Source organism: Corapipo altera, unplaced genomic scaffold, assembly GCF_003945725.1.
Source record: "Corapipo altera isolate COAL_440 unplaced genomic scaffold, ASM394572v1 239, whole genome shotgun sequence".
Classification (NCBI taxonomy): domain Eukaryota; kingdom Metazoa; phylum Chordata; class Aves; order Passeriformes; family Pipridae; genus Corapipo; species Corapipo altera.
In genome coordinates, this window is record NW_020884938.1 from 3,610,189 (window position 1) to 3,636,759 (window position 26,571).

General features: G+C 44.5%; 1 protein-coding gene across 17 annotated transcripts in view; it reads left to right on the forward strand.

Annotated features, from left to right (window-relative positions):
* PPFIBP1 (PPFIA binding protein 1) overlaps window positions 1–26,571 on the forward strand; it is a 96,772-nt gene that overhangs the window by 13,397 nt on the left and 56,804 nt on the right. For 15 of the 17 annotated variants that reach the window (XM_027660882.1, XM_027660894.1, XM_027660890.1 and 12 more), the window contains exon 2: window positions 9,533–9,608. The gene's annotated coding sequence lies outside the window, so the exon portion shown is untranslated. Of the gene's footprint in view, window positions 1–8,526; window positions 8,552–9,532; window positions 9,609–19,987; window positions 19,999–26,571 lie in introns of those variants that run through there. The other 2 variants (XM_027660883.1, XM_027660886.1) reach the window with 2 other exon arrangements.

The following is a 26,571-nucleotide window of genomic DNA, read 5'->3' on the forward strand; positions in this document are numbered from 1 at the left end:
TCTCCCTCTGCCTTCATGATGTGCAAGTGTGAGCATCAGAGCTTGGCTTTCTGGGCCTGATCCAGCCTTGGCTCAAGGAAATGGATATTTAGGCATTAAGTCAGTGCTATAACTTTGTGAGAAGTGCCCTTTGAGTCAAACCTGGTTCCTTCATGCTCAGAGAGATGCTGAGTTTTGGCCTGGGTTTGCAAACTCCCGTGCTGATCTTCTGCGGTTCAGCCTTCAAAAACGTATCTCGGACTCTTGTGTGTTTTATCTGTACTAAGAAAGCTTATTTTTAACTCTGGATCAACATCCATGTGTGAAGGCTCAAAGATTACCTGTGGATTTATTAGAGCCAACTTTCCAGTGTTGGATTTGCATAGTCTTACGAGGTACAATTTTAATTAAGAGTAATAGAACCCTTGGATATGAAGTGAAAACCTTAATTGCTAATACAGCACAATTAAAGTTTCTCAGTACCAAGCTAGTAATTACACAAAATTCCTTGCAGTATGGAAAGACTCTTTGGAAACACAGAAGTGTAGAGTTATGTAGAAGGAGTTTTTTGCAAATACCAACTGTCTGAATTGTTCTACTCTTAAATAAAAACCCAGTTCTCTCTCTTTTTGACTTAACTAGTACCATTTTAGCTGTTCAGAGTCTGTAATGCAGCTCAGTCCTTTGCTTGGAGTGGGTGGTTTTAAACAGCTAAAGCCTTGAGGTTTGTGTGACATGAAGTGCTGCAAGCCAGTCGTTCATTTTCTCTTCCTTGGTGAGTGTTTGCAGAAATTTTGAGGGCTCAGGAAGGACTTGGACTCATCCAGAAGCAAAATAACAGTTTGGTGTTCCTGTTGGATTACAGGGAAAGCTGGATACAAATCTGTATTCCCTGTTTTTCACCCACTTGTAGGGAGTGATAGCCGGTGCAGGGCAATGGTTATTTCAGCAATGACCTTTTCAGCATCCAGCATATTTATTGCCCCAAAAAATAATGCTCATTCTACATGGATACAGCTCCCCTGCTCTGAGTGGAGACTCGAATTCTTCAGTGCTTCAGTGATGGTGTGGTTTTTTTTAAGAAGAAAGTTCATTTCTTTTGGCAAAATATGTGAAGCAAAATCAAAGATGTAAAGCTTCTTGAATTACTCATATTTTCCACACAGAACCTGATGAAACATAAGGTTTGTCTGAGACATTTTCTAATGACCAAATGCATCTGGCTTCAGGCTGAACATCTGAGGGAAACTTTTGGGAAGGAGAGCTATGGAATAAACAGCAAATGAAATCACTACACAGCTCTCTGTTGTATTACCAGGGGAGGAGGAGAGTGATTACTTCTTGGCAAATTAGGCTGCATGAAAGAATTCTATATAAAGATTATAGATGTCCTAATGAGTAATAATCAGTGGTGCAAAGCAGGAAGGGGAAAATACATTGTCACCAGCTGCATTGCTGCCCTGGCTGTGAGCATTACTGTGCTTTACCAAGCCCAGCAGGACCTGCAGGAAGCTCATAGTAATTCACCTTGCAGCAGGTGATCCCTCAGCCTGCAGGTCCCCAGCTTGCATAAAGAGAGGGAAACAAATCCTGGATTAAAACAGAACGTGGTGGTGTGTGTTGGCAGCCTTGTGCTTGAGCTGTCTCTGCAGAACTGGCTTCTCCGTGTGACAAAATGTTCAGTGCTGCAGACACAGCTTGTGCAAATCTTCCCAATCTGTCCTTCTCCTCCCTGCACTTTGTTTCTTGTGTTCTTCTGGTTTGTCTAGATCATGCTCTTCTGTGGTCCTCCCTTAGGCTTGTCTTGACCTGCAGAACCCCAGTTTAGGAGAGGATGGAAGTTGGACATCTGCTAGACCTGGTCTTTGCTGGGCTTAGAGATGTGCTGTGTGCCTAAGGAATATACAGGATAGTAAACAAGGAATGACTGGGAAGTGAAGGCTGTGCTGGTGCTCAGTAGCTGGGCGTTTTCATGGAAATCAAAGTAAAATGGCCTTTGCCTCTTTTTGGGGCAGTGCTCCTGTTCCTGAGGAAAATGTTACCATCACAAAAGCACTTAAGGCAGCCACTGGGCAATACTGGAGTACAAATTCAGGACAACTTACCTGTACTCTTATTTCTTCCCTTGTACTGTACCACATAAACCCCAATGTTTTTGCAAGTGATGACTTGCCGTATGGATAAAGCAGGAGCTGTTTGGTTTTTTACTATTTGGTCAAGTATGGAAGGCTATTTCTTCCCCTCATAAGTTTATAGGATTCTTAGGGGATATTTCAGGACAAAAGGAACTGAGACTGAAGAGGGTTAGTTCCCCACTTTTCCTGGTGGAAAGTTAAACAGTTTAAGTGATGTTGAAGTCTTCTCGTTGTCTCCCCAGTGTTACACAGCAGTTAAAAATCTGTTTTACCAAACTGCTGGATTCTAGGAATGCCTATATGGGAGATGTTTAATACGGACATCCTTGTACAGGATGTGTGCTGCTTCTGATATTAACTGGTGGGAAAGATGGTTATTAGATGATTTCTAAATGAAGATCTAACAGAACACATACTTAAGGGTGCACTTGTTTGCCTTCAGCATCTTGTAAGTAGTTCTTTTCCATCCGACTTTCCTTTTGGAGTCTGAGACAAATTTGCCTCTTTCCTTAAAAAAGCCAAACAATCTCCCTCCCACAAAACAAACTAACCCATGAAATATGAAATATTTATTTATTCCCATTTTGTGGGAAATATGAAGCTGGCGTTCTCTGAGCTGGTTTCTGCTTGGCTGCTGTGGTAGTTGCTCCTGTCCCAAATTCCAGCTTTAAGACAAAGTCCCATTTGTGGATCCAGCAGTATCCAGCAGTATTTGTGGGTATCTGAAGATGAAATGTGTCTTGTGAACAATTAGCCCAGGATGTGATGGGAGAAGGGTGTATTGTGAGCTTCCCAGTGGGTGGAAGGAGGGCAGGGAAAGGATGTTATCCTCCTTGTAGGTATGGAGTTGGCGAAGACCTGCCACCAGCTATGGATGCATTCCAGCTTCAGCTCAGTTGGTTAAATGTTTACTGTGGTGCTAAAAATGCCATGGTTGTGGGTTCAATCCCTGTGTGGGCCTTTCATTTAAGAGTTGGGCTTGCTGATCCTTGTGACTCCCTTCCAACTCAGAATATTCTGTGATCCCTCAGGTAGCAGAACTCACAAACCCTCATTCTTTACAATTTTTCTTCCCCTATGTGAATTTACTTTCTCTGCAGCATCCTTCTGTTTGGACCCCTCCATTTTCCCTGTCATTGTCTCCAAATTATCTTCTCCTCCTCTTTTTGGCTTGGTCCATGGTTTCTCTGCAGTCTCTTGTGTTGTTCCCACAGGAGTCAACACGTGCACTGGGTGGCCATGTGTAGATGCTGATGGGCCAACCAAAGCAGGGAATTGCTGAGTTCTTGTAGCAGTTTGATCTGTGTGAGGCTGATTTGGATGTGTCTCCTCTACCTGCATAATAATTTCTCCCAAAGATGTAGGAGTGTGACACCTCTTTGGATCTCTTCATCTTCTGCCAAATGTGGTCAGAACTGAGTAGCGAGTTGAAAATTTAATAGAGTGAAGACTGACAGACAACACTACTACATAAACTTAATTTCCTTTAGAAATCCAGGTCAAAAATACGTACTGAGGGTTTTATTCTGCAAATATGTGCTTTAAAATTGTGTGGAGCAATGTGATTAGCAGAAACGGTGTTTTCAGGATTATTTGCAGTGCATATGAAAGCACAACAGCTGAATCCTGTTGTGTGCATGTATATTAGCACATGACCAGCTTAAAAGGACTGAAACAACTGAAGTGTCTGCGTGGAAAAATAGCAGAATACATGTATAAAACTTAACTTGTGAAGCTGGGAAAGCATCTGGTTACGTTGATCCTAATTTCCAGAGGTTTTAATTCTAATCTTTTGGCTGCCTCTCCTTAACAGCAACAAAAAGGCGTCATTTTATTCCTTTTCCTGGTGAATGCTTTTGGGTTTTGCTGCTTTAAAAGCTTCCACTTCACTTCCCAGCTCTGGAAACACAAGAGTTTGGGTGCATGTGCCTCAATAATAGGATTTTGTAAGTTTGTGGTGTTGGAACTCTTAAAGTTCCTTTAACTGTGAAGGAGGAGAATAGTGACAATACCAGTGCTGTCAGATTTGTGAATTCTCTCATATCTGATTCCACAGATTTCTTATCACAGCGCTTCAATAACATAGGTGTTGGGGGCATGAGATTTTCAGTTAAATTCATAAAGTAATTTTCCACGTCTTCCAGTCACTTCTACATCTTCCCTCAGCTGATGTCTGCATTTTCACAGATGATAAACCTGTTACTTTGCCTTGTAGAATTAAAACAAAGCAGAAACTGCATGGAATGGCACTCCAGTTCAGAGATGGACACGGTGATTAATATAAAATTAGTCATAAATTAGTCATAATTTTTTCCTTGTGTAAATCATGTCTAGTTTCACTTAAAATCTGATAAGTTAGTGTTTTGAAAGCTTTTCTTTAAACGTTCTGCAGCTTGTTCTTGCTGCTGGTCTTACAAGTATTTCAGAATGGTCTGTCTGGTGTTATTCTTCTCTGGCTCAGGGGATTATTTATAATATTTTATTGTGCTTCCAGAAAGTGTTGTTTTGCTGTTGGCTGTGTTGTCTGTATCCCCCAGTGCTGGGATGTTGATTCAGCGAGGTCTATGCTTGTACATTGTTCAGATGTGCTGTTTTGGAGTAGGAAATGTTGTCTGAGCTATCAGCTGCTTGGGTCGCTGGAGTTAATGATGTGATTAGTTTTACTCAGTTCCCTTCAGTTTTCACTTTATGTTTCTGTGTGTGCCAGATGCCCAGGGTTTGGATTGAAACTTGGGATTTTTTTTTTAAGCTCAAGACTGGCACTTGCAAGTGGTTTAGTAAGACCCCAAACCAGATTGGCTTGTTAACGTGGATGCTCTGTGATTCTTGTCTGTGTCAACATGTCTGCGGACTTCTAGAGACCAAAAATAAAGATAAGGGCTAAAGCATCTGTGTTTTCCCTTTTTGTCTGATTCGCCTGAGTGCAGCCAGCCTGTCCCCTGATAAATAAGAGATGTGCTATGTGGTCTGAGGCAGCTGAAAAATGTATCCAGGGTGATTGGAAGGTGAAATATGACGTGATGCCCGGTGATCCTTGGCGTGGGTGAATGATTTATACAGATGTGGGGAAATCATTCAGGCTGCAGCCCTGATTACTCCCATTCAGATTCAAACCAGCCTTTGCCCAAAGGCCTTTTACAAAAAATTGTGCCATTAGTGGTACCAAAATAAAAGGCTTTTTCCATGGAAAACCATTACAGCTCCCCAAATCATTCAAACTATTAGTGTTTCTTCATTGCTTTGCTCCTTGGCTTGAAATCCTCCTCCCGCCTCTCCAAGGCAAGATAACTGGACACAATCAGTGACATCCTTGGAAGTGTGTATGTTATTAATTTTCCTTAATAATTTTTTTGAGTCAAGTTCTATCTAGCAGCTGTTGATTTACTCTTTAGAGAGAGAAAAAAAATATAAAGGATAAATGGTCTTTAACTTCTATGAATCTGGGGGAAGCTGGATAATGAGGTGCGTGCCTCAACAAGGAGGTGTGTGTGCGTGGGAGCCTCCATGTGCACCCATGGCTCGGCCAAGCTGCTCCAAGCGTGGCTGGGATTTTGGGAAGAGGTGTCTCAGCTGGAGGTGGAAGGTACTGGGAAAAAGCTGAGCACTTTTATCACCCTGAGTAGGGTGTGTGGCAGACAGGGGAAGCACAGGGAGGCTTCTTGCCACCTTTACTCCTGACTGTCAAAGAGATCCAAGTGATCTCTTCTGGTGGGAGATACTCAAATACAAACTTCTTTGAGCCCTGTTGCCTGTGTAATTTTCTTTCAAACATGTAGGAAGAATGTCATAGTAGCTTTTTAATTGAAGCACAAACATGCAGACATGAGGCAAGTGTGTGGGAAGCAGCAGTAATTTGAATTGTGCTGTGACTACTCGGGTCCTGTGTTAGTAATTTTTTTAGCTTTTAGTAGAGAGGAGGGGCTCTTGTCAGATCTTGTGTCTCAGAGACCTGCTTTGTTTGATCAGAAATGATTAGGCAAAGCAGATCTTATTTTTATCTAGTAAAGAACAGACATGAATTAGATTATTTTCTTGCAGTAATCGTGCATTCTTCTGAAAATATTCCTGTAGTCACAAAGCAAAGAAATAGTGCTGTAGCTTCCTTGTTAAGCTGTGCCCCTGAACATGGTGCAACATGTGAATTTTTCAAGTCTTTGAGCATGTGGTTGTGTCCTGTATAAGTTCACACAGTGTGTAATTACGTACAAGTTGTGCTTCTTGAATTTGAAAAAGCAGTGGGTGGCTATGGCAGAAAACCTTTGATTGGCAGGGTAAAATGTTATTGCTGAACATGCAAGATTGTAGGATTGGGATCTGTGTTTTTCTTCCTGGTTAAGAAATTAGAGTTTGGAAAGGAAAAAAAAAATCATGTTGTTCAGCTTTCTTTCCTGGAGATACTGGAAGGATTCCTCCAGGGCATTTATATATTGTGATGTTCTCTGTATGAAAGCAAAAACCTGCTTAACTCTCACCTGGTTTGCCTAGTCCTGTTCTTCTGAAATGATAATTTCTAAAAATGAATGTGGTTTTCTGGGAGATTGTTTTCTTGATACTGGAATTGAACTTGGATTGAACTCAGTGGAGAGCTTGGCTGTTGCTGGGGAGGCTGGAGAGCCCCTGTTTCCCCCAGGCTGTGCCCTCTGGTCTAGGCTGTGTGGCATATCCACGTGTGGTGTAAGAGCAGCTGTTCCCTCAGTTGCTGTTCTGGGATGATAATTTACCCTTCCAATTAAACCAGAAAAGCCCCACCCTTTCCCAGAAGTCCCAACAAGTCCCAGTTTTCACTCATCGCCCCTGAACTCCAGACTTTCCCTGGGGGCTGTTGGCCTTCCTGGCATCCTAATGCTGAAGCCTTCTGGATCTTCATGTCCCGTGCCCTGTTCAGGCAGGGGAAATGCTGGGATGAACATCACAGGCAATCCTAGAGGTGAGGGTGTGCAAGAGAGTGTTTTTAGCTCTGGGGTTAGGGGGTGTCTGATTGGGGGAGTGTTGTGGTTTAACCCCATCTGGCAACTGAGCCTCAGGAAGTCCCTTGTTCACTCCTTTCCTTGTGGAGTCGGGGAGAGAATCAGAAGGGTAAAAGTGAGAAAGCTTATGGGTTGAGATAAAGACAGTTTACTAGGGAAAGCAAACACAAAGCAAAACAAGGAATTCGTTCCCCACTTCCTATGGGCAGGCAGGTGTTCAGCCATCCCTAAGGACAGCAGGGCTCCAGCACATGTAATGGTTATTTGGGAAGACAAATGCCATCACCCTGAACATCCTCCTGTCCTCCTTTCCCCTCCAGCTTTATATGCTGAGCATGGTGCCATATGGTATGGAATTTGTCAGTTGGGATCAGCTGTGTCCCCTCCCAACTCCCTGTGCATCCCCAGCCCCCTCACTGGTGGGGTAGGTGAGGAGCAGGAAAGGCTCTGTGTGAACCCTGCTCAGCAAGAACTAAAACATCCCTGTGTTACCGACATATTCCCAGCACAAATCCCAAACACAGCCCCATACCAGCTACTGTGATGAAAATTAACTCTATCCCAGCCAAAACCAGCCCAGGAAGTTCATTACTCAAAATGAAATGGAGTTTGAGGAAGGAAGGAAGCGGGGCGGTGGGAAATGCAGACCACTTCCCTAGCAACCTTGGAAACAAACTGAATCCTTGTGTTGCCAGGATCCAAGGCAGTCAGTTGCCTTTTGAGAAAGGCATGGAAGTGTTCCCTTCCCCTTGGACAGCGAGCATGCCCAAGGTGTGGGTCGAGTGTGTGTAACTCTGACTTGGGGGAGGAGGAAATGACTAAACTTTCTGTGAAACCACAGAAACAAAGAACATCTTTGATTTACCCCAACAGTGATGGCACAGAGGCTTGGGAATAGCTGGTGGTGCCGCTCTTGCTGGGAAGAGCAAGTCCATTGGAGACTGGCCCTTGTGGCAAGTGTGAGTCTCACAGGACTTAAAATAACACCATTAACTAACTTTTTTCCCTTGGCTTTGCAGTTCCATCCGTGACATTCTGCAGTGCCCTTTATAGAAACCTCAAATATTTTTTTTCCCCGCCTTCCACATTTTGTGTCTTTTTTCCATCTCACAGATGTTTTTTCCCTGCCTGGCACAGGGCTCAGTACACAATTATTCTGTTACAATAGCCTGGAGCCCCAGTCCTGTGACACAGGCTCATATGTCCTCATGTGAGTTGTGTTCTATGTAATTTTTTTCATATCCTGGTGGTTTTGTTCAGTCTAGTTTAAAAAAAACTGCTCTGAGAAGGAATGAGCACCCAAGCATTTGTGTGCCCTGAGACCATTACAGCTTTTTAGTATCTAGCCCTGAAAATGCTATTTTTGGGGCTTTTTTTGTATTCATCTTCCAGTCATACTCTGTCTGAATTCTCTCTCTTCCAGTTTACACCCTCTGGATATTTGGAGTTTGTTGACCAAGTCAACGACTGGTTGGTATCTCTTTATTCCTAGATTTCTTCCTAGATTTTTGAGCTGATTCTTTGCTTTTTGGTTGTGTTACTTGCTTGGCTTTTAAACTTCTGTCAGTTTGCCAAGATCTGTTCTTGTGCAGTGTCCCAGGTAGGGGTGTCCCACTGGGATGTTCCTGGTTGTTTCAGCCATATTTCACTGATTTTTGTATTTGTATTTTGTATTGCACTTGTGTTTGAGTTACTGATTCTTAAGCCTCTTCTAATGGGAGCTCATGTAACTGCCAAGATTTGGAAGTTTTTACTTCTTGGTCTGGAGTTTTATTCCCCAAACTTCTCTTTTGCATTTCAAATTCAAAGTTTGCCAAGAACCTTCCCCTGGAACGATTTTGTCAAGCTTCCCATACCAAATAGCTCTTATTTTGTGCACAGTCTGTAGATGGGAGTATCCATGAGTAAAACTTTCTGTCAAACCCCAGTAACAGAGAACATCTTCGGTTAACCAAAACAGTCGTAGTAAAGGGACTCAGGAAGAGCTGTGAGGTTGGTTCAGTGCTGTGGGCTGCTCTGATTTCCACTGACTTCACTTCACACTCTGATTTTTAGATGTTCAACACCTTGGGGTGTTCGGTTGGGGTTTTTTGGAGGTTGCAGTGGTGAGAAGGAAGCCTTACCAGGCATCATTCACCTTCTTTGTTTTGTGTTACACATGTGTGATCATCTGGGGAGGTGGAGTGCAGGCACAGGCCAACTGCGTAATGTAGAGATACTGAGAAATAATGTTGCTGGGAATTATTTGGAATAAACAAGCTAATTTCCTCTTTGTGCATCAGTTGTCATCCTTTAATCTCTTGGTATTAGCTTTTTTTAAATGCTGTTATGTACATCATCCACTGTGCTTCCTGTATCCTGTGTCACTTGATGAACTTTTGCAAGATATCACTGTTAAGTCACCTCAGACTTTGAGTGATTAATCAGAATCTCTGTTTCTCTTTTTCTCAGTGTTGGAAGTTTATATGGATCAGTGATACTTGCTCAAGAGTGACAGTGGAGATCAACACTAAGTCTGCTCCTCTGGGTAAGTAATCCAACCCACTGCATTGCTGATGTCTGTTATCTGGGTATCTGCTATTTTTTTGCTTTTTGATATCTCAAACAACAGCTCCTTTGGGATTTGATTTCAAATGTCATTAAAATGATGCTGTGTATGACTTCCAGCAGGAGATGTAGAAGAATGTCATGCTGCTTCTGCAGACAAACATTTATTGGGGATCTTTTGAAGGATGGTCCTCACTTAACACAATCTGAGCTGCTGTTTAGAGTCAGGGAGGCTTTCCACATTTTAAAGACAGTGAATTTGCAGATGTGGCAAAGTAATGAAGTATATTTTGATCATCCTAGAAGCGCTACTGAAATAAGCACTGGAGCTGTTCTGTGGCACATAAAGGGCTTAAGCAGTGCCAGGGCTCCAGCACAAGATCCCACTGGATTTACCATGATTGCAGGATGCAGCTGTGCTGTGCATGTGCAGTTAACCTGACTCAACAGGTATGTGCAGAGAAACTGCCAGCACCTTTCATGTTACTGGGGCAAGCTGATGTGAAAATGCATCCAGCAGAACAGTGGATGTGTCGTGTTACCCTTTGGAAATGGCCCAGTTCAGCTGACTTCAAGGAGCAGCATTTTGCATTCGGTCTAGACTGATTTGATTCAAGTAGCCTGCTGCATGTCAGAGCTGGCAGGCTTGTTTTGGGAATTGTTATCTCTGATCTGCTTTGTTTTGGATATGATTTAGCATCCTGAATTCCAGCTGGAGAGCTGGGTCAGATTGCTGTGCCTGCACTTGGGCCACGGCTGGGATGTGCTCACCCCAGGACACCACGGCTGGAATCCCAGCTGTGCTGGGTGTCTCCTGATCCATGCGGCTGCACTTTTCCATACTGTGTTCCACGGCTTGCTGAGCCCCGTGTTTCCTTGTGTGCTGCATCCTTAAGCTGTTAGAGAGTGTCCAAAGGAGGGACACAAGGATGGGAGGGGTCTGGAGGTGAAGCCACACTCTCAGGAACAGCTGAGGGCACTTGGCTTGTTCATCCTGTAGAAGAGGAGACTGAGGGGAGACCTCATTGCAGTTACAACTTCCTCAGGAGGGGAAGAGGAGGGGCAGGCACTGATCTCTGCTTGACAGGACCTGAGGGGATGGCCTGAAGTTGTGTCAGAGGAGGTTTAGGTTGCATCTCAGGAAAAGGTTCTTCCCCCAGAGGGTGGTTGGGCACTGAACAGGCTCCCCAGGGCAGTGGGCACAGCACCAAGACTGACAGAGCTCAAGGAGTGTTTGGACAATACTCTCAGGCATGTGGTGGGATTGTTGGGGTGTCCTGTGCAGGACCAGGAGTTGGACTTGATGATCCTTGTGGGACCCTTCCAACTCAGCATATTCTGTGTTCCTGTGATCATTTGTCTTGGCTTGCTGTCCTTCAGCTGCCCTCCCCTCTGAACTGCTCATCCCTGCCCTACCATGGGATGCCGAGTGTGGTGTTTGTGCCATCCTCTGTCAGGTGTTCTGTGTCACCCTCTGGGTCACTGCTGCTTCCTAGAGCTGTCCTGCCTCCCTGGCCTCGCTGCAGGCCCACAATATCTGAGGACTGGTGTGTCATTTGAAATTTTATTTTCCTTCTTTTACTCCCTTACCCTCTCCATAACCTCTGGAATGCTGCTTCTTGGATCTCTGACCCTTCCCACTCTAAATCACTGTGCATGAGCTCTCTCTGGGATTCACAGCTGACCAAGGTCTTGCACCAGACCTGAAAAGAAAGGGACATTGCTCCTTGTTTGTCAAGAGCCCTAAACTCCCCTGCCAAATGCTTTCATTCCCTGAGTTTTTAATCAGGGCTGCAGGAGTAGTTATCACCTATTGTTCCCCTTCCTGGTCACATTTCTCCAGTTTTATTGCTGCTTGTCAGAGTTGGTGGGATTACACTCCAGCTGGATTCGAGTCCGTCGTGGCTGTAAAATCATCATTAAAAGTTGGCTGGCAGCCACGTCCTGCTGGATGTGTGTTTGGAGACTTCCAATCTGCTGGCATGACCGTGCCTTTGCTGGAAGTCTCTCCCTCTTTGCTCTCCAGATGCTATGCTGAGTCCCTTTTCCTGGGAGCAGCAGAAATTCTGGGACCTAAATCTTGTTTTCCTTGTCACTTGTTCTGTTGCTCTTGGGAAGGGAGTATGTGTCCAAGTCCATCCTAGACTGTAGGAACAGGTGCTCAGTGCTCCGTTTTCTGTTCCTGTAGCTCCAGTACTGGGATTTGGAATTGTGTTGGAGTCAGATTCTCTATCCCGTTGTTCCCTACCACATTAACCATGATGCTGACAGTTCAGCCATGGCCCACAGGAAGGCAGCATGTACAAATAATCCAGAAAGGCTAAATGAGGCTTTAAAAATAAGCTTTAGCAGAGACAGCTGCTTTAGTGTGGTGCCATGAAGACGTAGGAACCTGGCTGAGTCTGTGTAGCCAGGTCCAGTCATACTTCCTGCTCTTTCCTAGCAAAATCCACGCAGGTTTTCAGATATGTCTTTACCTTGCTCCACCAGCTCTTGGGAATGCTTTGAGTTGTGGTGTCCAAAGCTAAGGCAGAGCATCACACGCAGCACTGAAATAACAGCCTGAACTCCAGTCCACTCTTTTACAGTGCCTGTGTGCAAAAGGCAAAAATTAGGATTTGTTGTTTTTTTTCCCTCCCCTCAAGGTCATGCTGAATACAGGAGGGAAAGAAGTACAAGGCTGCTTCTGTGTATTGCATTTATTAGCACTTGATGGCCTGTCCTGCAGGGCCCAGCCCACACATGGCTTTTCCTGGCCTTTTAATAGTTGTGCTAAACTAAAATGTGCCCAAAATAGCACTAATTCCAAACACTTCCCCAGAGCCTGTGGCTGCTCTGCATGTTGGTGGGAGGTGGTTGGGGCACGGCAGGGTCCCCGGGCAGGCGGTGCTGGGAATTTCTCTGGTGTCTTTTCCTTCCCTTTCTTTCCAGAGGAAATATTACTGTTTGCATGAAAACAGATTATTGTACTTTTACTCTTCACATAGTCTGTGTTGTGGTTCTGGGTGATGTTAATGTAGCTTAACATGTAGTTAAGGTTCTGCTCACCCACAGTGCTGATGGGGGCTCTCTAACACACATCTCCCCTCCCTGCAGAGATTTATGTGTTTATCTGTAAGTAGTTACCCTGCTACCCTGTTTATCTTGCATGTGACCTCTCTGTCACACACTGCCTTTCCCTGTGTCCCTTCCATCCGATTCTCCTGATTTTATTGACTTTCCCAGTCCTGGCAACTGCTTTATATTCAGAAAACAGAAATTCGTCCCTCACACAAAGCTTGCAAATCTGATTTCATTTCTTCCCTTACTTCAAAAATCCTTTTTCCTCTCTTCAAGACTGAAAATGTACACTTTCCCTGTTTATTTAGACAAGCTTCTTTTGTCTTCAGGAAGCTTGTCAAATGATAAGTTTCTTTGCTTGCATTTGTAATCCTGTGAGGTTTGTGTATTGGGAATAATCTTTGTGAGCTAGAAGGAGATTGTCCAATCTGTTTAAAGATGTCCCACTTTCTGAGTGTAGCATCTCATTAGGAACACAGTTTGCTGTTTACATGGCTTTTTTCTTCCTCTCTATAGCTTGGGGGAGAAAATATATCATTTCTTCATCTAGTAATAATACTTGGCATATCGCATCTTCAAAGAACTATACAGCTATGAATTGAATAATTTCTATAACACTGTGTGGTAGTTTCTCATTATTATTTCCCCTGTTTTACAGATAGGGAAAGTGAACAAGAAGTCAAGTGAGCTTAGACCAGGAAAAGAGAAACAAAATCAATTTAAGTTCCCAGGTCTCTAATTTGTACTAGAGCAAAAGGAAGTTTGATTCAGGTCGACACAAAAGGAAAGGGAGAGCTTTTTGTCTGTAATGGTCTTTCCTAACCTTGTTAGCTATTTATTTGTGTTTATTGTTGTTGGGTTTTGGTGATTTTTTTTTTAATAAGTTTTCTGACTTACTGCTGTCACTTCTCGGTGTGTGGTTGGAAGAATTGTCTGAAGTTTATAAAGTGTAAGTGGGGTTGGGTTTATTGCTCACTGCTGTCCAGGAGATCTCTCTGCTCCTTCCCTCCTCTTTCCTCTCAAACCAGAAGCTGGGAAAACCTTTTCTGGTGTATTTGAAAGTACTGTTTCTCTGTCTTGTTTTCCGTCTGAGACTAAGATGGGAAAAGTGAGTCATCCCAAAGTGGGAACCATGTTTAGGTATAGAAACTAATCCCTCTTGTCTCATCCACCGCATGCTACACTAAGATTTTTTTTTTTCCCCCTCATGGGCTGTAGTGGAAGTTGTTGGCTCAGAGTGGTGTCTGGAATTGTGTCATTTGCAGAAATAATTTGATACAACTGCACTAGGCTTGATTTTTACATCTGCTTAATTAGCTGACAAGACCCCCAAACATGTTGATGCTGCATAGAAGAGGTGAGTGCTGGAGGCAGTGAACAGTAAACTGGAATTGTACGTTACAAAGGAAGTCATGGTAACGGTTTTGTTGGCTACTTGTTCAAAGTTAGTTGAAACTTCTTTATTTTCAGGAATTCTGGCTTTTTATAAAGGTGCTTTGGAGCACTGGGCAGTGTTAAGACAGTTTAGTCCTCTTGGGGAGAACAGGTAATGTGCTTGGTGCAGAGGAGCATGGAAATTGCAAGGAGAATTTCTTCATCTTCCTTAGAAAATCTCCTGGCTGCTTCTCTGCGGGCTCTCAGAGGTTCCCTGGCCACCTTCTGACTGGCTTCAGATGCCTTGTTTGATAAACTTTCAGGCAAAAACCTTGCATGGCTTATAACACAACTTTATTCTGGGCATGCCCTGCTGGTGAAGGCGGTGGAGAAAGCAGCTGTCTCCAGCCACATGCTCTTTTTAGGGGATGCAAAACTTTGCAGAGCCTTTTTTAGGGGCTCAAGATTTAGCTCCAAGATTATATTTAGTTTTTGATGGGTGGGACAGATATCCTGGTGCCTTAGATGAGACCTTCAACAACGGACATCAGCACCAAGGTACTGCAGCCGGTATTTTTATTTTCATTTTCCTTGCATCTCTTATGTATCTGATATTTGTCATTTGTTACTTGTGAGCTGACTTTTTAAGGATCTGAGTGTGGCTTTTCGTGAATCTGGATATTTTTCTGTCGCTGGGCTTGGGAGGCCCTCAAGGCTGAGTTGGGACCTGGACCTTGCAGCAGTGATATGAAGGACTTTGCAGGGAATCAGTGCTTGTGGTGGGGTCTTTGTGTCTCTCCTTTGTCATCTAACAGCTTCTCTCACTAGACTTTGATTTCAGCTGCTTACAAGAAATGTCAGCAGCTCAGCATGTGGGGAGCTGCACGTTCCCCTCAGGCTGTTCTATTGTGTTTATTTTGTTAATTTTGTGTTTTGTAATTGCTGATGCCCTGACCAAGGAATTTTGCTGAGATGCTTTAGTATATCTAGGTGTTCTTACTTAGGTATTTGAAATTAAGAGAAGGAGGGAGCTACCTGACTACTTGCATACCTCTTCCTTCTCCTTTTCCTCCTCATCAAAACTCAGGGAAATTCTCAGCTGTGGGAAGAATTGCTCAGCAGAGCCTTGAGAGTTGGATATTCCTTGGAGCACCATTGACCCAAAATCCGACACAGCAGTCCCAAGATTAAAGAGGACTTTTTCTGCCATCACCTTTTTGTGGCTGCAGTTGTGCCAAGCATGAGAACAGAGGGCAGGGTTGTTTGGGATTAATGTTTTTTCATGCTTCCTCATAACTGTTTGCAAGCAGCAAAGAGAAGGGAGGAGCTGTTATGTGTTGCAGGTTGATCACAAATCACAAACTCCATGGGCACTCAAGAGTAGGGAAGTCTCAGGAGAGGGAAAAGAGTGGTGGGAGAGGGGACATCAGTGTGAAAGGAAGGAGGGAAAAAGTGCAAGTGGCAGCCAGAAGGTGATCAGGGGCAGGTACTGGGACGATACTTGAGCCGGTGTGGTTCTCCATGGTGAACTTGATTGTTACCCTCCTGGTTTTATTGGTGTGACTAAGAAATTTTATTCTGAAATAACCTAAGTATTTTTCTGTTTGAAGATCTTAAATTTGCACCTTCCTTGTTAAACCTGCTTGCCCAGCTGCTGTATCCCCACACCCTCAGGTGTAAACCTTGTGTGGTAGCCGAGCTTCTTGTTGCCTCCTCTTTTATAGTTTTACTTGGTGTAGTATGTTTATAGTAACATGACTCAGGGATTCAGTGTGGGTTTGGGAAAGGCTAGGATCAGCAGGACAGGGGGTGATCTTTGATTGCAGATTTAAGCTGTATGTGTGGACATTTAAGGGAAGCCACCTCAGCTGATGTTTCAGTGCCGTGGTTTAAGCCCAGCTCACACCTCGGCCCCACGCCCTCACCAGTGGGATCAGGGAGAGAATCAGAACAGTAAAAGTGGGAAAAAAAGTGGAAAAACTTGTGGATTGAGATTAAGGCAGTTTGATAGGTAAAGCAAAACAAGGAATTCATTCCCCACTTCCCATGGGCAGGCAGGTGTTTAACCAGGAAAGCCGGGCTCCACGATATGTAACGCTAACTCAGGAAGGCAAACACCATCACTCCAAATGTCTCCCCTTCCCTCTTCCCCCCCCCCCGCTTTATATACTGATCGTGATGCCATATGGTATGGAATGTCCCTTTGGCCAGTTGGGGTCAGCTTGTCCTGGCTGTGTCCCCTCCCGGCTCCCTGTGCATCCTCAGCCCCCTTGCTGGTGGGTTGAGGTGAGGAACAGAACCAGCCTTGACACTGTGTGAGCCCTGCTCAGCAAGAACTGAAACATCCCTGTGTTATCAATGCTGGTTCCAACACCAATCCAAACTGTAGTAGCCCATACCAGCTTCTCTGAAGGAAATTAACTCTATCCCAGGCAAAATCAGCATGTTCAGGAGGAAGGTGTGTTGGGCAGGATGGCAGCAAGTACGTGGGACCAGCTGAGGCATCCCTGGGCTGGCAGGTGATAGCCCAGGTGAGTGGATGGCTCTTGCCCAGAGGGACTTGGACAGGGCTTTGTTTTTTTACCACTGTCATTGCTGAGAACTTGTGCAGTCTTGAGTGGAAAACCATCTGTTGTTTTTTCAGCTCTCCTCACTTCAAATTGGCAGGTTACCCCTTTCTCCTGTTTTTGAGAGGCTGAGATGACCCTGACCAAGTTTGACAAGTGATAACCAGGGAGCCTGGCTGGGTTCTCCTGCGTGATTAAAGCTGCAAGCTGGCCCTCTGAACTTCACAAGGCAGTAGCTTCCAGATTGATGTATCTGGAAAATACCAAGTAGTTAGGTGACGAGGTATGAAAGGCAAGGAGCTTTGTGTCCAATCTCCCCAAGCTTTCCTGTTTGTCCCAGGGAGGCTCAGATCCATACTGCATTAAATTGATGTTTATCTGCTTATCTGCTGGCCAAGCCCATACACTCTAGATGTTCTCGTATCTCAAAACCAGAGATGCACCTGCAATTGTCCCTTCAGGATTTGGAAGCTTTTTTGCTAAAATTGTCTGTCTACCAGTGTTTTCAAGAACATGTCACACTTGGAAATCACGGTATTAATAATTGCCTTTGAAATGAAGGGAGGGTCATGTGCTCTGCATCGGAAATTCTTCTTAGTGGTTATTAATCCGGTATATAAATGTCATGGCTTACATCCACAGGGTATTTATATTGAATTTTTAACTGTGTCAGTAGCTCTTACTCTTCAGAATAAATGCTATATAATCTGGTAATGAGCAATATTCTCAATTTAGAAACAAAAAATAGGACATAGACAAATCTGAGTTACTGTAAGAAAATAGGAAATAGCCTTACCTTATGAGAGGAGAGCAAATCCAATGTAGTTTTTAGTGTAATGGTAAGGCCAGAGAATTCAATCTGTTTCCTTAGGGGATAGCACAATGCCTGATTCTCCTCTGGAATACCTGTACTGAGGTGTGTAATGAGGGGGTAGCTGGGAAACACCCTTCTTTCCTCACCCTGAGTAGATCAGCACACACCAATTGGAGGAAGAGAAAGCAGTGGGAATTTCAGCTTATCCCCCCTGCCCCATCCCCTGGTTTGAGGGAGATGAAGTTGTTCCTCTTGAGATCTCCAGTGAGCAGCACTGCCAAGGCCAAGATGTGCATTTTGGGAGCAGAATCATCCTTGCTGTGGCAGGTGGGCATCATCCAAGAACTTGGAAGTCTGAAACAGCTTCCTTGCTTAACCAAGCCAACAGTCCCACACCTGGAAGAGGTTCCTTTTCTTAACAACTGTTCTTAAATAACAGCAATGAAATTAATAGTCATAAAAGCATCAGTAGCTAATATTAGTCAGTACATGATAAACTAACGATGCTAATACTGCAGCCTGACCCTGCAGGCTGGTGACTGAGTGGCCAGTGTTTGTTTTGCCTCTCACCGTGGGTGGCAAAGGCTGTTAACTTTTAGCTGAGGTGCTGTTTGTGTGCTGGGCAGGTGGGTGAACTTTGTCCCAAACTCCCCGTTGCTTTGGTGGAGGCTTTCCCCAGCTTGTCCTGTTGATGTTGGTGTCACCATGATGATGGTGTGACACTGAACCAGAGTGATCTGCAGCAAGACCCATATTGGAAGAGAACACATCTTCGTTGCAGACTTGATGTGAGTTTTGGAACTTCACTGTTTCCCCGGGCCCAAACACACCCCTACACCCCCACTGCCACTGGAGTGGGTTCTGGTACTACCTCTAAGTGGAGAAGGAGGGAAAGTTGTAGCCACAAGGATCAGGATGTTTGTGGAGAGTTGCTCATGTTCTGTCTGTGGCAGAAATGTCTGGCTGCTGATGGTCCGAAGTCAGTCAAGGTAAGGAGAGCTGGTGTTTCACTGTGGACCTTACACAGAGGGCTGATACTACTGAAAGCACCCACAGGTCACACAAACCTGGCAGGATCTGTATTTTGAGGTCCTGTTTTGGTCACTTATGTTAGTACTAAACATGTTCCCAGTATCGTTGGTTTCAGAGGAATTAAAAAAGCATGCTTGACATCAAATGTGGGCTTGTACAACTTGCTGATCTCAGGCTGGGTGGGTCTTGCTGCAAAGCTCCTGTGCCGACAGAGACTGTCTCTGTTTCAGGCTGTGGCTCTGCTCAGCTGTCAGTCCAATTTAAGGGGACCACATTATAAACACTGTGAAACGCTGAGCTGGTGTAAAGCTACTTTGCTGACAAGGAGCTGTTCAAAATATTTGGAGAGTTTGGCTCTGCTGTGGACCTGGGCAACCATTGCTGGCTGCACTCCCAGGGCCCAGTGCCAGGGGTTTTTTGGCTGCTGTGCCCCCTTGGCTGGATGCCAAGTGACCGAGGCTTGGTGTGCCCTGGCTGTTGCGGTGCCTGAGGGACTCCAGGTGAGGGCAGCGGTGAAGCAGCATCCTGGTTCTGCCATCTGGGCAGCAAACAGCCCTCTCTGTCCATGTGGGGCAGGAAATAGGGTGGAGTACCCCATCAGGTTGCTGGGAAAACCAAAACCGAGCTGAGGGCAGCTCTGGTTCCCTTTGCGTCTGTTCCCAGCTCCCAGCAGGAGGTGAAAATCTGAGAGGTGGGAGATGCCACACCTCTTTCTGGGGAAGAGCATTGTTGTCTGTCAGTGTTTCAGCCCCAGAATAGTCTGGCAATGGAGCAAACTCCCATCTTACAAGTGCTCACAGGAGCCTCTTTATGAATTTGGTTGCTTTTGGTCCAAGACCTCAGCACAGATTTCCACAATTACTCCTTTTCCTGTTTCCCTTTTCCCTTTCCCACCCTGTCCTTCTTGGTACAACAATGGGATAGTGTTTATTCTTCCCTTGAGGATTTGGACACTGATGGAATTTATAGAATTATAGAATGGTTTGGGTTGGAAGGGACATTAAAGATCATCTCGTTCTAACCCCCTGCCATGGGCAGGGACACCTTCCACTAGACCAGATTGCTCAGAGCCCCATCCAACCTGGCCTTGGACACTTCCAGGGGTGGGGCAGCCACGGCTTCTCTGGGCAACCTGTGCCAGGGCCTCCCCACCCTCCCAGGGAAGAATTTCTCCCTAATATCCAATCTAAACCTACTGTCTGTCAGTGTGAAGCCATTCCCCCTTGTCCTGTCACCACAGTTCCTGATGAACAGTCCCTCTCCATCTTCCTTGTAGGCCCCTTCAGATACTGGAAGGTGCTCTGAGGTCTCCATGAGACCTTCTCTTCTCATATTTGTTTTATCAAGAGTGTGTGGTGTATAAATGTAACACTTTTGCATCCTGTGAATATTTAGAGTAGCCAGCCTTGCCTTCACCTGTGTGTTCCTGCTCCTTTATAGCCTGCCTTAGAATTTCCTGTAGGGACCTTATTTGCAGCTGTGGTATTGTGTGCCCTGGGTGGCTCCTACAAGTGCTCCTCTAGGTCAGATGTCTGGTGCCAGGCAGTTTCTTGGTGTGATATTAAGGTGTGCTTCCCTATTCCATGGGGTGTTGTCAGCCAGTGATAATCCCCTGTCACTAAAGGCAAGGACAGCTCTGCTTTGAGCTGCTGGAGTAGCTGCCTGTTGGGAGGATGGGGAAGAGAAGCCCCTCGACATTGTTGCATCAGAAGGACTGTGAGTGCAGTCAGTTGTGACAGCAAGGAGCCGTGTAGGTACACAGCAAACAGTAGTTATGGTCTGCGTCTGTCTCCCTGAATGCCTCTGCTATCTGATCAGTTGTCAACATCTGTTAATTCCTGTTGCCACAAAACATGCAGGCACTTCTGAGGGTTGTGTTATTAAGGGTGTGTGCTGTGTATAATTTACTGTGTGTTGAGACAGCCCTGATCTGCGCCATGGAGCGCTGACACACGGCTGAGTTCTGATCTCCTGTGTTATCCAGAGTGAGTTTGGAGCCTTGCTGGTGTTACAGCAGGAGAGGAGATGTGTGTGGTCATGTTCCCCTCATCAGACATTTGCATGGGGCTCTTTGGAGCACAGAGTTGCTGGCCTGCAGCCACGCCGCTGTCTCAGGAGCTTGTCAGATCTTGCAAGCAAAGGAGTACCAGGCTGGGTTACAGTTCTTGGACAAGAAACTTCCAAGGAACAGGCTGCTGATGCAGAGATACCAGAGACGTCCTTGTCTTGTGGTGCCATGTGTGATCTGACATGCAGGCTGAGTGTGTTTCTCCATTTTTGTTGTTACTTGGTATTTTCTGACTTCAGAACAGCACCATTATATTCTAGTGTGGTGAGAACAAACACTGGATTCTCCTCTCCCCCAGTTGTAAAGGATTTGCAGTTCAGTTGTTTGAAATCTGCAGGGGGGTGTAGCATTGGTTATTGATAACAGTTGCTCAGTCACAAGTTGAATATCCACCTGCACTGAGCACGGTTTAAGTGCAGCTCCACACTGCTCCTAGAGAAACCTGGATGCTATCTCCACATGGAGCACTGTCTTTTTCCCTCCTGGTGCAAAGTTCCCCCAAGTGAGACGTTTCCACAGATGAGAATTTCACACAGGTAGTTGAACACATGCTCTGCTAACCCATTCAGACAGCCCTGAAGGCCCCAGAGGAACAGGAGTCCCAGCTCAGGTGAGCAGCTTTTAACCTAAGCCCTTCAAGGGGGACTGGTTTAGCTAAGCTGTCTCTTTTGATTTAATGCCCAGTTTATTTCACCTTTATGTCTGTCTTCATTGAGTTCTCGAGTTTGGCAGCTGGAATTAGGAAAATAGTGTCTCTCTCACAGCATGGAGTTGGCAGACTGCTGTGTAGAGGTCCAGAATTGTTGACCCCACCTAAGATGGAAATTTCCTGCCTTGGACCACACTGCTGGAGTACCAGGAGAGGTAGGTAGTGTAGGCAGCATAAGCACTGTAGTCCTACCTGATTATAAACCACAAGGGAACATAGACAAAGTCAATCTCTGCAAAGAAGCCCCAAATGCCGGTGGTATCTTTCCAAAGTCACACCATTACCACAGTGGCATCAACACAGGATGCAGGATTTGGGGACTGTTCTCCAGAGTGCTGAGTTGGAAGAGGGTGGCCAGAACTGGGAATGCTCTCCAGGACAGAGGACAGGGTTGGTATTTCAGGGTAGAAACAGCAGGTAAAGTTTCTTTTCCTTAAACAAAGACATTTTCATAAATCAGAAGCAACTTTTGCCTGAGTAACATAAAAGTAGGTCTGCAGAAGCTTTGAAATGGGCACAGAAAGGTCAAGAGTGTGACAATATCAGCTGTTTGATACTGAGACACAATAATGCAGCAGAGGGAATTAAACCCCTACTGTTTGGAAGTATTTAATCAGCTGACAGTGCTGCTTCAGATCTTGCATCTTGTAAAATACAGCACATCACATTACTTCATCTTGGGTAGAGCTCCACTTTCTTTTTAAAGATAATTTAAATAGGATATTAAGAGAGAGAAGAGGAGAAAAAAACCCAAAAAAACCCCAAACCAGAGCACAGAAATGGCAATTTAGTATTCTTGACATTTCTCAGAAAGCTGCTTAAGATTATCCCCTTAAAACGGCAGATTTCGCCTGCAAGTCAAGTGCAAGAGCAGGAACTGATATTTCATTAAAATATTAGGAGAGGCCTGAATGCATTTATGATCCTTGAGACATTTGCAGGAAACAAGAACTTGCTATTTGGAACTGTCAGAAGTTTGAATAAAGGGCAAAAACCAAATCCCCAAAAGCTAACTGCATAACTATGATACCTCCACTGCCAGAGATGTGCTTGTTACCACATAGAGAGATATTCCTGGCGTTTTTTTCCCTTCTTTTTTCTAAATGTACTTGTGCAACCTTTTGTTTTAATGTTGGATGTTGAATCAGAATTTAGATAAACTGGGGTCATGATTACTGTTATACATTGTTATATTTATGGCCAGATGGACTTTCGTCCAAAAATGTACCAAAATTGATGAAAAAAGAGGAAACGGTGGCTTTCCCAAGGATCTACCATGTAGACCACGCTTTTTAATTTTTTTTCAAGAGAGTTGAAATTATTCTGGGTATTTTCTTTTTCTCTCACCTCGCAACATCAAGGAGTTGAGCTTCTGCAAAGATTCTTTACTTTAGCTTAAAAAATGGAGTAAGAAAAGTTGGGAGATCAAAAGATAATTTGTTGTGTAAGGTCTCTAACAGCAGGATTAGTTGTGTAGAGCATGTTGCTGTTTCATTTTGGAAAGCACTACTTTGACACTTCTATTAAACTTGTATTTTAAGGCAACAAGTTTAATATTATCCACCTGTATTTTCCACTCAGATTGTATTGCAATAAATCCTACACTCAGACAAGTAGAAAGAAACCCTTGTTTTAAATTTCTAACCTTCAGTAACTTTTTGAGGTAATGCATTTTCCAATGAGGGGAAACTGTGGTTAATGAAATAGAGGAGTTGGACCCAATGAGCTTTGTGGGTCCCTTCCAACTCACAATATTCTGTGATTGTGTGAAGTGTGGGGGGAATTACAGGAACACCCAACTGTGCCAACTTGAGCACACAGTTGGAGTGTCTGATCTTCGAAGTTTGTCTCAGAGAAGTCCTAGTGTTGTAGCATTTGAGCACTTGGAGCTTCCTTGTAGTCTGGCTAGTCCAGGGGAGGCCGCCAAGATGATCAAAGGGATGGAGCACCTCTCCTGTGAGGAAAGGCTGAGAGAGTTGGGATTGTTCAGCCTGGAGAAGAGAAGGCTTTGGGGTGACCTAATTGTGGCCTTCCAGGACCTGAAGGGAGCCCAAAAGGAAGATGGAGAGAGACTATTTCCAGGGATCTGGAGTGACAGGACATGGGGAATGGCTTCAAACTGACAGACAGTAGGTTTAGATGGGATATTGGGAAGAAATTCTTCCCTGGGAGGGTGGGGAGGCCCTGGCACAGGTTGCCCAGAGAAGCTGTGGCTGCCCCATCCCTGGAAGTGTCCAAGGCCAGGTTGGATGGGGCTCTGAGCAACCTGGTCTAGTGGAAGGTGTCCCTACCCATGGCAGGGAGTTGGAATGAGATGATCTTTAATGTCCCTTCCAACCCAATCCATTCTGTGATTCTATGATAGTAATTGATTTGGAAAAAACCCAGCAGTTTATCAGCAAGACCTGAACCTCTCTGAAGTAAAATACCAGTGGTAGCTGTATCCTACCAGCAAATCCTTGGAGTGGCTGAATCCACCTACCTAAGTGGCAGTTTCGTGCTGTAAGGAGGGTGCTGGCTTGTAGGGTTTTTGCAGCCCTGCTGGAGTGGTGGGTGCAGCAGTGGGTTTTTCTATGAGCAGTTCAGTGCATTTGTGATCCAGAGCTGTCCCCATTTCTGTCCAGGGACTGAAGTGGCAGCCTCACATAGCTGTTCAAACACCTCTGCTGCAGGCTGTTTCCATATAGTGCTAAATAAATGGTGAGCTGTCCCCCAGAGGAGCTGTGCTATGTGTGCAGATGTGTGATGATTTACATGCTGCAATAAGGAATGTTTCTTTTCCTAAACAGGGCTGAAGCTGTGGTTCTGTTGTATATGTAAAGTAAACATTTGTGCCATTTTGGGATTTACTTTTCCCATTTTAAAAAGCCGGGATCATCATGGTTGAGGCCTTGGCATCACCAGTGTCTTCTGCAAGCCCAGACTAGACTTGTCTCAGTGCTTTTTCATGTGCACCAGAGTAAGATCCTCCTCTGAGCGAGGATCCCTTCCCAACTTTAGGCAGGGAAACAAAATCTGTAGTCATTGAGAGATAAATATAACTCCCCAGAAACAGTGATGGTCTGTAAGCACGTGAAAAATAGTCAGCCCCAAAAAGGGAAATACAGGGGCAATAGGTTTTAAAATATTTTTTTTTATAGCTCTCTTACATGTGAACCAAGAATCAACATTTTTAAAAGTTCTTTAGGGCTTGAGAACAAGTAAAACTTATCTCCAGGTCTCCATATATACCATGAAGAATTTGGCCCCAGATGTTCATGTGGCTTGAAGGAAGCTGGTGGTGATTAGAAAATGTAATGATTTGTTTAATTATTTCTGTTTAACTCTGTTATTTGGGGTGGAGTGTTTTGGGGTTTTTTTGGTGGGGTTTTTTTGGCATGGTAATAGAGGACAAGTTCTAGGACCTTCCTTTTTCAGCTGGTGCCCTGTTTCTGTTTGACCTTTGGTACATGAAGAACTCCTCCTTGGCCAGCTGATACAGTGAAAATGGGTGTTTAGTTAACATATACCTTTCTACAACACTGAGTCTTGCCCCCCTGCCCCCCAAAGGTTGGGAAAGTGTGAAACACTTTAAATGTCTGCTTCTTTTAGCATCAGACGTCTCATTTGGTTTGTGTGTAAGTAGGAAAACTTTGAAGTGCGGTTGAAATACAAAGGGAAAGTACTTCAAAGAAATATAACTGTTTTAAGTGTATCTGATCCCTTGAGGTTTTTGAAGTTTTATCTTGAGATTATATGTTCAGAGGAAGATTTATATGGAAATACTGAGGGTTATTAATTCATCCAAACCAGGATGAGTGTTGGCATTCATTGAACTGTTCCGTGCTAGTTTTAGCTTCGCACCATGGCAAGCAAGTGATCCGTCACCTTCTGTCTGCCCCGCCAGTGTCCCTGACACTGTAAGTCTCCAAAGCAAAAGTCTGCTGCAGAGTGAGACTTGTTCCTTACCGTTATCCCATGAGCAGCAGAAATCCCTGGATATGGCTGAACAAACCCGCAGTGTGTTAAACTGCCCAAACTTCTGCTTGGCATCAGTCACTCTGCTGGAGTTGAGTCCACGGTGGTCCTTGGTGCTGCATTACAAGTTCTAATAAATATCTTGAACTTTGGGAGAGTTCAGCTCTTGAATCTGAGCCTTTTTTAGGGTTGGGCATCCACTCCTGTACAAGCATGCCCAGCTGTGCTGGAGGAGGGGGGTTGTTGTTTTTCCTTTTGGCAAAGAAGGATTCTGGCATCGAAGGTTTTAATTGCAGGAATTATATCAGCAGTTCCTAGTGCTCAAGGGTGTGTGTGTGTACAGGAGGGGCTAATTAGATATGTATAAATAATGGGCTAGGCAGAGCTTTTAATCCTGCATATATTGTTCCACCCTTGCCATCATCTGTTACTGTGGGACTTTGGAAAGTTAGAAAACTATAAAGTTACACAAGAACTACTTTTTCCCAATGCAACTGTGAAACAACAGTGAGGTTACTTTTGGTCTTTTTATGTCATAAAAGCATCTTTCAATTAAAATATTATTAAATTACTTTTATTGTTTTTGAAAGTTTCATTAGATCTGTAGGTTGAGGGAAGTGACACAGTTAAGCAGCCTGAGATTTTTTTTTTCCTCTGTTGCAGACTTAAAAAAAACCCAAGTGAGGTGATCCTGCTTTCCCATACCTTGCTTCCCTTCCATGCCTTACTATGTTTCATGTCAAATAAGGACCTTTCTGTGTTCAAACTTTCAGGACATTTGTAGATCCCAAAACTTCCTTCAGCAACCATGTGGCTTAATGATGCTTTTCTTTCTGAACAAAAACTAATATCTCAGTAGAATTACTTCTCTGGAAGATATTGAGTTTTTAGAGAGTTTATGGGGTAAAATTGGAGAGTCTGTAAACCTGACTGGCTTAAACATGTGGTGGATACCCTTCAGTATCAGCCATGGTCATATTATCCTTATCCATGGAACCCTCCAGTCCACCCTAGGGTTGTTTCTATTCCCCTGGCACTAATATCCTTGTCTTGTGAGCTCCTCTGAGCCCCAGGCACAGCTCAGCCCCTGCTCCACTGAGTTTTTTAACCTTGGGTGCTGCTGGAGGGCAAAGGGCACCAAGGCATGAAAACATCTTTCTGCGAGGGGGTGGTGAGGAGGTGTGAGTCTGACAAAAAGAAAAATAGGTTGAGATGGGATGGAGAAGACATCTTTTTGGTTCCTCAAGTTGATAGCACGTGGCTTTTGACCTTCATCTCTCAGCACTGGAAGTTGGGTGTTGAAAAAGCAAGCCAAAATCAACAGCGCTCTGTCCCCTGGCTGGAAAAAAAGAGACTAAAAAA